Source organism: Acomys minous (genome assembly GCF_964271855.1).
Source record: "Acomys minous genome assembly, chromosome: 12".
NCBI lineage: Eukaryota > Metazoa > Chordata > Mammalia > Rodentia > Muridae > Acomys > Acomys minous.
In genome coordinates this window covers 72,254,891-72,264,869 of record NC_140493.1, presented here as the reverse complement: position 1 = coordinate 72,264,869, position 9,979 = coordinate 72,254,891, and the positions used below count along the sequence as shown (strand labels likewise).

The 9,979-nt window shown below is 46.5% G+C and overlaps 1 long non-coding RNA gene across 1 annotated transcript; it reads right to left on the bottom strand.

Moving 5' to 3' along the window:
• Nucleotides 1-517: 517 nt before the first annotated feature.
• Nucleotides 518-5,951, bottom strand: LOC311579692. Its single transcript, XR_014773226.1, has 3 exons — nt 5,822-5,951; nt 893-1,071; nt 518-656 (listed from the first exon to the last, which is right to left on the bottom strand). It is a non-coding gene; the product is annotated as an uncharacterized lncRNA (long non-coding RNA).
• Between the last annotated feature and the right edge of the window lie 4,028 nt (nt 5,952-9,979).

Sequence of the window (9,979 nt, the reverse complement as noted above, 5' to 3'; positions counted from 1 at the left end):
AGCAGTCCTCGGCTTCCTGTCACTCTGGTGAACCCACCCATTGTCTGCTCAACTCCTTCCACGTCTTCTAGAAGCCTCCTTTCGACCCCTCTTTAGCAGATTCAGCCCCACCTTCACGGGAAGGCCTTCTCCTGGCCCCGTGGGGACCAGATGCCTGCAGGGCAGCCCCTGGAACAAGGAGCCATGTTCCGAGGGTGCAGCTGAGCGGGGAGCCCTGTTTTTATCTCAGCTTCCGTAGCGTTTCTGGTGAGTTGAATTAGTTGTAAGAAAACGGTCGGGATTTTGAGCATGAGGAAGAGAGACTGGGCTTTCCGTGTGGCTTTGGAAAGACGGAAGTGGAAGAGAGGGCGGGCATGACCAGACGGTGGACTCCATCTAAAACCAGGAAGTGTTTATAACAATAGTGCCGACAGCTTGATCAGGTCTTACTCATGCTATGCTAGATGCTAGGTGATACTTGACTCCAGACAGCCTAGAGCAGCAAGAAGCGCTTGATTTATTATCTCACACAGGTCATGCCAACCAGGAACTCAGGAGCCCGTTTGTAGATTGGTTCTGGCTTGGCATCTCTCATGGTTTGCGTTTACCTGAAAATGGCATTCTGGCACACTCACATGGCTGCTGCTAAGAGGCCTTGGTTCCTCCCATGATCCTCTCTGTAGAGTAGATAAAGTGATGTCACAAAATAGCAAGCCCCCAATTAAATGCTTTCTTTATAAACTTCCCTGATCATGGTGTTTCTTCACAGCAATAGAACAGTAACTAAGAGACTTCCCTTGCTTTTCTGCCTCTCAGGTGGTCGCTTGTCCGGGATGCTGGAACAGTGAGCGAGTCCATCCAGAATGGCACACTCAGGACCTAGCGCTAGGGTAGGAACAGGAGTGTAGCTCACCAACAGGACAGTTTCCCCAGATGGCTTCGTTCAGATTCATACACAGTTACCAACTCAATTCCTCTCTTTCCTCATCCACTTCCTCAGCTTCTGCTCCCAGTCAGAGACCCCTGTCTCAATGCAGGTAAAGAGAATCAGCTTGGATGGACCTCAGGAAAAAGAGGTGCTGGGATAAGCCTCTGTAGAGGGAGATAGGTCATGGAGAGAGGGAGACATTTCCTTTTACATTAATGTATTTCCCCTCCTTCCCCCCCCCCCCCCCCGCCCCCAGTCACAGGCCAGGAAAGTGATCTCCCATAAGATGACAATCCTAAGGTGCCAGTACTCAGTTCTTTCTCAGTTAATCCATAATTTGTACAATTCTACTAAAAATTCGAGCTGGCCGGGCGTGGTGGCGCACACCTTTAATCCCAGCACTCAGGAGGCAGAGGCAGGTGGATCGCTGTGAATTCGAGGACAGCCTGGTCTACAAAGCAAGTCCAGGACAGCCAGGGCTACACAGGGAAACCCTGTCTCAAAAAACAAAGAAAAAATACATAAACAAAAAAGCTGGGCACGGTGGTGCACATCTTTAACCCCAGGACTTGGGAGGCAGAGGCAGGTGGAGGCCAGCCTGGTCTACAAAATGAGACTAGGACAGCCAGGGCTATTACACACAGAAACTATGTCTTGAAAAACAAAGGGAGGAAAAAGAGAGAAAGAGCAATAATAAAGAAATGGGGTCTTGCTATGCTACCCAAACAGATTTTGAACTCCTGGTTCAAGGGATCTTCTTTGGCCTCATAAATTGTTTTGACTACAGGCACACACACCACAGCCGGCTTCCACCAGGACTTTTGGAGGTAAAATACTTTAATGAAGTATAACATACAGAAAGCTGCACATGTCCTGAGTACATGACACAAATGCAGTTTTGTCAAGTAGTCACTATATAGACAAAAAGCTAAGGTTTATTGGCACGGGGAAGCAAAGGTGACTACCTTCCTTCACCCTGGTAGCTAGGGAAGGTATTGACCTGTTCTGTTTTTTTTTTTTTTTTTTTTTTTTTGGTTTTTCGAGACAGGGTCTCTCTGTGTAGCCTTGGCTGTCCTGGACTCACTTTGTAGACCAGGCTGTCCTTGAACTCACAGCAATCCGCCTGCCTCTGCCTCCCAAGTGCTGGGATTAAAGGTGTGCGCCACCACTGCCCGGCTTGGGTTTTCTATAAGTAGAATATGACAAGAATATAAAGTCCGTTACTAAGTAAGATAAAAGCAGTGCCTTGGTGGAGACCATGTGCCATCTCAGGGATGTAATTTTTACATTTCAAATTTTTAATTTTTAATTTTTTAATGTTTGGCCTGCATGTGTGCCTGTGTGTCTGTCCCCACAGAGGTTAGAAGAGAAGCTTCTGGAATCTGAATAACAAGACAGCTAAGTCAGGTCCTCTGCAAGGGAACCAAGTGCGTTTGACCACTGAGCCATCTCTCCCGCCCTTGAGGGATGTGATTAACCTAAAAGTCTATAGTTAAAGTCTCCAAAAACCTACAAAACAAACAGACAAACGATGCCCTAAAGCACAGTGGTGTCTGGCCAACCCAGAATTCCAGAGAATGACACCTTCTTAGGTCACTCTGCCTCCATTGCCCCACCGTCTCCATGGGAACCGAATTCCTCTGAGAACTAACCCCATCTTAGACCAGGCTGGAGACTCACAGTTCCCCCTGTGGTTAGTCCCAGCACTCAGGAGGCAGAGGCAGGAGGATCGCTGTGAGTTAGAGGCCAGCCTGGTGTACAGAGCAAGTTCTAGGACAGCCAGAGCTGTTATACAGAGAAACCCTGTCTCGAAAAACCAAAACCAAAACAAAAACAAAACCATAAACAAACAAATTGAATCAGGGAATGAAAACAGGGTAAGATGTGATAACACCTCACTATTATCTGTAAAGTGTTATTACAACCAACATCTTTACACTTATTTTCTTTTAAAGGAATTTTCCAATCCAACTCATCCTGGATTAAAACAACAACAACCAAAAAAACCCACTTTATTTTAACCTGAAATATTTAATAAGCTATAAGAAGCATTTTGATTTGTGGGGAAAGATGAGACCTCAAATCGAATTCTTAAGTGCCTGGCTTGTGTGTTGATCACTGATTTATTTATGTGTTAAACTTTGGGTGACTTGTGATGAGCCGTCTGTGTCACGGTGCTATTGATTGCCGTGCATCAAAAGCTGAATTAAATGTGCATTATCCTGGGGCTGCTCACCGTGAGGGAAGCTTTAAAAGTTTTTGAGGGAGAATAAGAAAAGGCCATTAAGGCCCTCCAGACTCTGTCTCCCGTTGACCCTGTCACCCTAGGGAAGTTCTCCTGCAGTTTGGTTGCATGTATATCTTTGTCTTAATGCGTCCTCTAATGGCTACTAATGGCTGCTCGGTCACACCACAGACTTTGTAAAGAAGCAGCTGTCTCCCCCAACCTTGTGTCTCAGGAACGTTCTAGAAGACTGGGCCTTGGTGTATCTCCATCTCTCTCTCTTCCCCTGCCCCTCCCAAGACAGGGTTTCTCTGTGTATCCTTGGCTGTCCTGGACTCACTTTGTAGACTAAGCTGGCCTTGAACTCACAGAGATTCACCTGCCTCTGCCTCCTGAGTGCTGGGATTACAAGCATGCGCCACCTCGCTCGGCTCTCCATCGCAATGACAAAATTCCACGGTGAGGCTGTGGCGCACGCCTGTAATCCCAGCACTCAGGAGGCAGAGGCAGGCAGATTTCGGTGAGTTCAAGGCCAGCCTGGTCTACAAAGTGAGTCCAGGACAACCAAGGCTACACAGAGAAGCCCTGTCTCGAAAAACGAAAAAAAAAACAAAAACAAAAAACAAAAAACAAACAAAACCCCACCATGTTCAGAAGTAGTTTATAGAAGGAAGGGTTTATGGGGCTTAAGGCTCCAGAAGATAAGGTTGTAGCAAGGCTGTGGGGGAGGGACAGAGCAACAGGTGACAGACATGGCACTGGAGCAGATGCCGAGAGTTCACGCCTTGAAACTAAAGCATCAAACAGAGGGCAGGTTGAAGATGGCAAGGGTCTTTGTGTGTGTGTGTGTGTGTGTGTGTGTGTGTGTGTGTGTGTGTGTGGTTTTTTGAGACAGGGTCTCTCTGTGTAGCCTTGGCAGGTGGATCGCTGTGAATTCGAGGCCAGCCTGGTCTACCGAGTGAGTCCAGGACATGGTGATGCATGCGCCTTTAATCCTAGCATACTGGAAGTCGAAGCTGGTGGATCGCTGTGAATTTGAAGCCATCCTGGTCTACAGAGAGATTTCCAGGCTAGCCGGTGTTGTTATACAGAGAAACCCTGTCTCGAAAAATCAAAATCAAATAAAAACAAAACAAAAAAAACAGACATCATTTCTAGAAGTTTTGACCAGGTACTACAGTTAAAAAGGTGAAGGAGACTTGTCCTAGGAGACTGTTAAATTATTGAGAAAAATAAAGTGGTGGGAGCCTGAATTAGGATTCTATCACAGATGGGTGCCCTTGGTCAAGCCACTTTCTAAAATTAATTGCACATTTCTTTGAGGCCTTGCATATGGTCAGTTTCTATAAATATGTATGTTTGAAAGGTTTGTTACTTATTGTGTATAAGTTTAGCTCAGTGATTTAATCCATATAGCAAACCATTGATTACACACACACACACATATATGTTTTTTTGGGGGGGGTTGTTTGTTTTTTGGTTTTTTGAGACAGGGTTTGTCTGTGTACCCTTGACTGTCCTGGACTTAATTTGTAGAACAGGCTGGCCTTGAACTCACAGCACTTCTCCTGCCTTTGCCTCCCAAGTGCTGGGATTAAAGGCGTTCGCCACCCAGCTGGGATTCTATAGACTTATAGATTTGTTTTACTTCCTAAATTTAAAATGAGACTAAACTGGGCGTGGTGATGTCCACTTGGAATCCCAGCCCTGGTAAAGTAGAGGCGGGAAAAACAAGAGTTCAGGGTATTCTTGGCAGCTCGTGCTTTGAGACTAGCCTGGGCTACAGAGTGAGATCTTATCTCAAAACAAACAAACATGGCAGCACATGCCTATAATCCCAACACTGAGGAGGTGGGAGCAGGAGGATCAGAAGTTCAAAGCCAGCCTAGAATACACAGGGATGGGTAGTGCTGGAAGGTGCTGGGGACAATGACAAGGTAGAGGGAAAGATGGCTCTATAATCGAACAGGTCACAAAGCTGTTCCTTTGCAGCTCCTGGAAAACACTATGAGGTCCCATTCCCAGACCCATGTCCCACTGGACGGGGCCGAGTGTCACGCAAGGTCAGGGACAATGCTGGAACAGATGAGCTAATGGCAGTATATGGTAAGTGTCCTAACCCATGACATTTTTGTTTTGTTTTGTTTTTTTGTTTTTTGTTTTTTGAGACAAGGTTTCTGTGTAGCCTTGGCTGTCCTAGACTCGCTTTGTAGACCAGGCTGTCCTCGAACTCACAGCGATCCGCCTGCCTCTGCCTCCCGAGTGCTGGGATTAAAGGCGTGGGCCACCACGCCTGGCGAATAAATGAAAATTTAAGAAAAAAAATGAGGCCAGTTTCACCATATTGGTTGGCCTGGAATGTACTTTATAGAGCAGGTTGCCCTCAAACTCACAGAGACCCACCCGCTTTTACTCCCTGAGTGCTGATATTAAAAGTCTTAACTACCAAGCCCCGCCTCCCTCTAAATGGTTAAAGGATGTACAGGATTCTACAGGCAGAAAACCGACCACTAGGGGGCGGGCACTTTAGTCATTCCCTTGCTGTGACAGCGTTCCTGAAATGCAGACTGGAGATGCAGCTCAGTGGTAGAGCCTGGCATGCCTGGGTCTCCGGGTTCAATCCCCAGCACCAGCCAAGGAATAAATAAACAAACAGGGGCCAGAAGTAAACCTCTGAGACTTTAACTTACCAAGATTTATTTCCCTCTTGGTTTCAGAGGCTCGTGGTCCATGCTTGAAGGGCGCACAGCTTTGGTTCCTGGTGGAGGGTCAGATGGCAGTGGCTGGGGCACAAGGCAAAGTGCAACTGCTGACACCGCGATCCCTAGAACCGTGTAAAAAGCTGGGTGAGGCGCGGGGGGAGGGGGGGTGAAGGAGATGGGCCAGCCACACTAGCTGAAAGGTAAGCTCCAGATTCAGCTATAGGTTACACACACACACACACACACACACACACACACACACACACACAGTAGAGCTTTCTAATTCGAGCTTGGCAGAATGGCTCTTGCAAAAATAAGGCAAAGGTAAGTAACAAACAAAACAAAACACTGTAGTTCTGTGTCAACAAGGAGGTGACCCAGAATACGCACACCGTCACCGTCCATCATTCAAAAGCGCGTCCTTGGGGTGGGCTTCGGGAAGCACCACCGGGCATTCAAGGAGACCCAGAAATTAAGCTTAAAGGAGATTGGGGACTTCAGATGTGGCTCTGATACCAGGCTTGACAAAGCTGTCTAAAGCAAAGGACCATTCCTTTGTGGGGTGCTATCTGTTTAACTGGGATTATATGACTAGTTCTCAGGCCACAATGGGTTGATCAGCGGAACAGGGTAGCGTGTGCCTGTACCCAGAACTAGGGAAGAGGGAAAGGCAGATGTGCGAGGATGGGTGAGAGTTTGAGGCCAGCCTGTTCTTCAGACCCAGCCTCCTGCCAGTCATAGCCACAGAAGTTTTTTTTAAAGATTTATTTATTTATTACATATACAGTACTCTGCCTGCATGTACACTTGGACACCAGAAGAGGGCACCAAGTCTCATGATAGATGGTTGTGAGCCACCATGTGGTCGCTGGGAATTGACCTCAGGACTTCTAGAAGAGCAGACGGTGCTCTTAACCGCTGAGCCATCTCTCCAGCCCCACACAGAAGAAGATCTTGTCTCAGAAAAAGATTTTTAAAATTAGTAAAGAGGAGGGTGGAGGGTGTTAGTGAAAATTTTCTGTTTATTTTTCTCCTTTAAGCGAGGTCTCATGAAGCCCAGGCACCACAGATCTGTTGCCTTATGGCTGAGGATGACCTTGAACTCCTGATTTTCCTGCTTGTGTTTCAGGTGTGTCACCATTTCTTCCTGGAAAGAAGAATTTGCAACTAAAAAACAAACAAACAAACAAAAAACAGCTTTTATGAATGAGGTAAAGTGACAAGCCCACAGTTCTGGAATTTAGGAGGCGGAGGCAGGAGTATCAGAAGTTGAAGCTCATCCTCAGTTTAAGACCATTAGTTGTATGGTATGAATTATTTAGACCTCAGGCCTAGGTGGTGTACCATCGAACAGTAACTAAAGTTAATTAGAGGATTAAGGCATATAATTTACAACAATTACAACTATGAACATGATAAAAATAATTCGGGGGGGGGGGGACACCATTTCGAGACAGAGTCTCTCTGTGCGTCCCTGGCTGTCCTGGACTCACTCTCTAGACCAGGCTGGCCTCGAACTCACAGAGATCCATCCACCTGCCTCTGCCTCCCGAGTGCTGGGGTTAAAGGCAGGCACCCATGCCCGCTTACTTTCTTACTTTATGTGTCTGTGTGTGTGTCTGTATGCCACATCCACGCAGGTGCCCAAGGAGTCCAGGAGAGGGCATCAAATACCCTGAAGTGGGAGTTACAGACAGTTGCGTCCTCTTGAAATATGTGAAGTACAGCAAGGACTTTTAATCACTAAGACAGCTTCAGCACTCCCTGCCTGGTCCTTCCTTCCTTCCTTCCTTCCTTCCTTCCTTCCCTCCCTCCCTCCCTCTGTTCCCTGTCTCCATCACCATTTCTTCCTTCCGTGTGTGTGTGTGTGTGTGTGTGTGTGTGTGTGTGTATGTGTGTGTGTGAACCCAAGGCCTTTTACCTCTTAGCTGCAGCCTTCACCACCAACTCTCATCCTTGATCGCCACATTTACCATGCTAGCGGCTTTTTGATTTGCTTGTGGCATTTAGCGGTCTCGCTCAGGGGTGTTCACACTGGACTAGAGCTCTACCGGAGCGGAGCGGTAGCCCCAGCTCAGATGATGACGATGATCCTCTGCATGCAGTCTGAAGTCTGTTCACTCACCCTAATGGAGACAGTCACCGTTTGTAAACCTGAGTTTGCATTCCTAGGGACTGGTCCTGAGGTTGTCGCTATGTAGCTGCGGGACTCTGGGTGAACTCAGACACACACTGACTTGGGGGCTTCTCCTTTGAATAAGCCCTGGACTGCACTTTCCTCATGCCTAAAAAGAGGGATTTAGACTCAGTGGTCCATAAACTTCACCTCTAAAGTTCTGACTTGGGGTTGGAAGTAGCTTTGTTGGTCATGCTTCCTAACTTGCTAGGGTTTGATCCCAGTACCGCATAAAGCCAGGCATGATGGCATAAGCCTGTAACCCCAACACTTGGGAGTTCGAGAGAAGAGGACCAAGAAGCTCCTGTCATCCTTGGCTAGAGTGAGTTCAAGTTCAAGACTAGTTGTGTACACAAGACCCTGTCTAAGAAAAAAAAATAAATGAATAAAATTCTGATTTTTCTGGTTGCTTTGAAGAAAAACAAAACAAAACAAACCAACACTAAAAACCACCCAGGCAGTGCAATACCAAACATTGACAGCAGAGGTCAGGAGAAGTCCCTTAAAGCTCAGGTCAACTTCCTGGTTTGGGCTGTTTGTGGCTCTTTGCCCTGTTACTTTGTTTAGCCATGTAATATGTACTTTCGCCTTATTTGCCAAACATAAAACCCTCCTCCCCAATGGGCAAAGGAAATTGCCTGGCAGAAGGTGATGTGTGTGGTGGTTTTATACTCAGGGTGAATGTCAATAAAGAGGCTTGCCACAGCAAAGTGTTGTCTACCAAACTGTTGGTTTTCGTTTTGCTTTTGAAGGCATGTTCTCTCTATGGAGGGAGCCCAGGCTGCTCTGGAACAGGTGATCCTCCTGCCTCAGCCTCCCCAGTACTGTAATTAAAAACACCCCTCTCTTTGTTTTTGTTTTTTCTATCCAGGGTCTCACTATGAAGCTCCAACTGTCCTGGAACTTGCTACAAACCAGACTGGCCTTGAACTCACAGAGTCCTCCTGCCTCTGCCTCTGCCTCTGGAACTCTGGGGTTAAAGGTATGTGCCACTCTGCCCGGCTAAAATTCCTTTCGTAACAAAGGATTCCTGAATGCCATTATGTTTACTGATTCACTTTATTTTTAAAAAGTTATGTGCATGCCTACCACCTGTGTTTAGGAGGTCAGACGAGGGTGTTTGAGTGCCTGAGACTGTAGTTATAGGTGGCTGGAGGTGCTGGGAACTGAACTCAGGTCCTCTGCAAAGGTACCAAATACTCAAACTCTGAGCCATCCTTCCAGCTCCTAATTTACTATTTTAAAAAATATTTACCTCAGCCAGATGTGGTGGTGCACACCTTTAATCCCAGCACTTGAGAGGCAGAGGCAGGCGGATCACTGTGAGCTTGAGGCCAGCCTGGTCTATAAACTGAGTCCTGAACAGCCAGGGCTATTACACAGAGAAACCCTGTCTTGAAAAAAAAATAATAATGGTACTGGCACAGGAAGGAAATGCTGTACCGCTTTAAAAAGAACAGGAAAGGAGCTGGCTTTGATTCCTGACACCCACATGGTACTCACGACTATCTGTAACTCCAGTGCCAGGGAATCTGACACCCTCCTCTGACCTTTCTAGGTACTAGGCATGAAAGGGGCAGACAAACATACATGTAGGCAAACATCCACACATATAAAATAAGATAAATCTTATTAAAAATAAAAAAGCAGGATAAACCAGGGTCGATGGCGCATGGCTGTAATTCTAGCACACGAGAGGATCAAGAGTTCCACCCTGCATCAAAAAATAAAACAGAAGGACCGGAGAGATGGCTCAGAGGTTAAGAGGACTGTCTGTTCTTCTAGAGGTCCTGAGTTCAAGTCTCAGCCACCACATGATGGCTCACGACCATCTATAATGTGATCTGGTGTCCTCTTCTGGCCTGCAGGAGGCAGAACACTGTATATATATAAAATAAATAAATACATTAATTAATTAATTAATTAACTAATTAAATATTTAAAACACACAAAGAATGGAGTGAGATAGT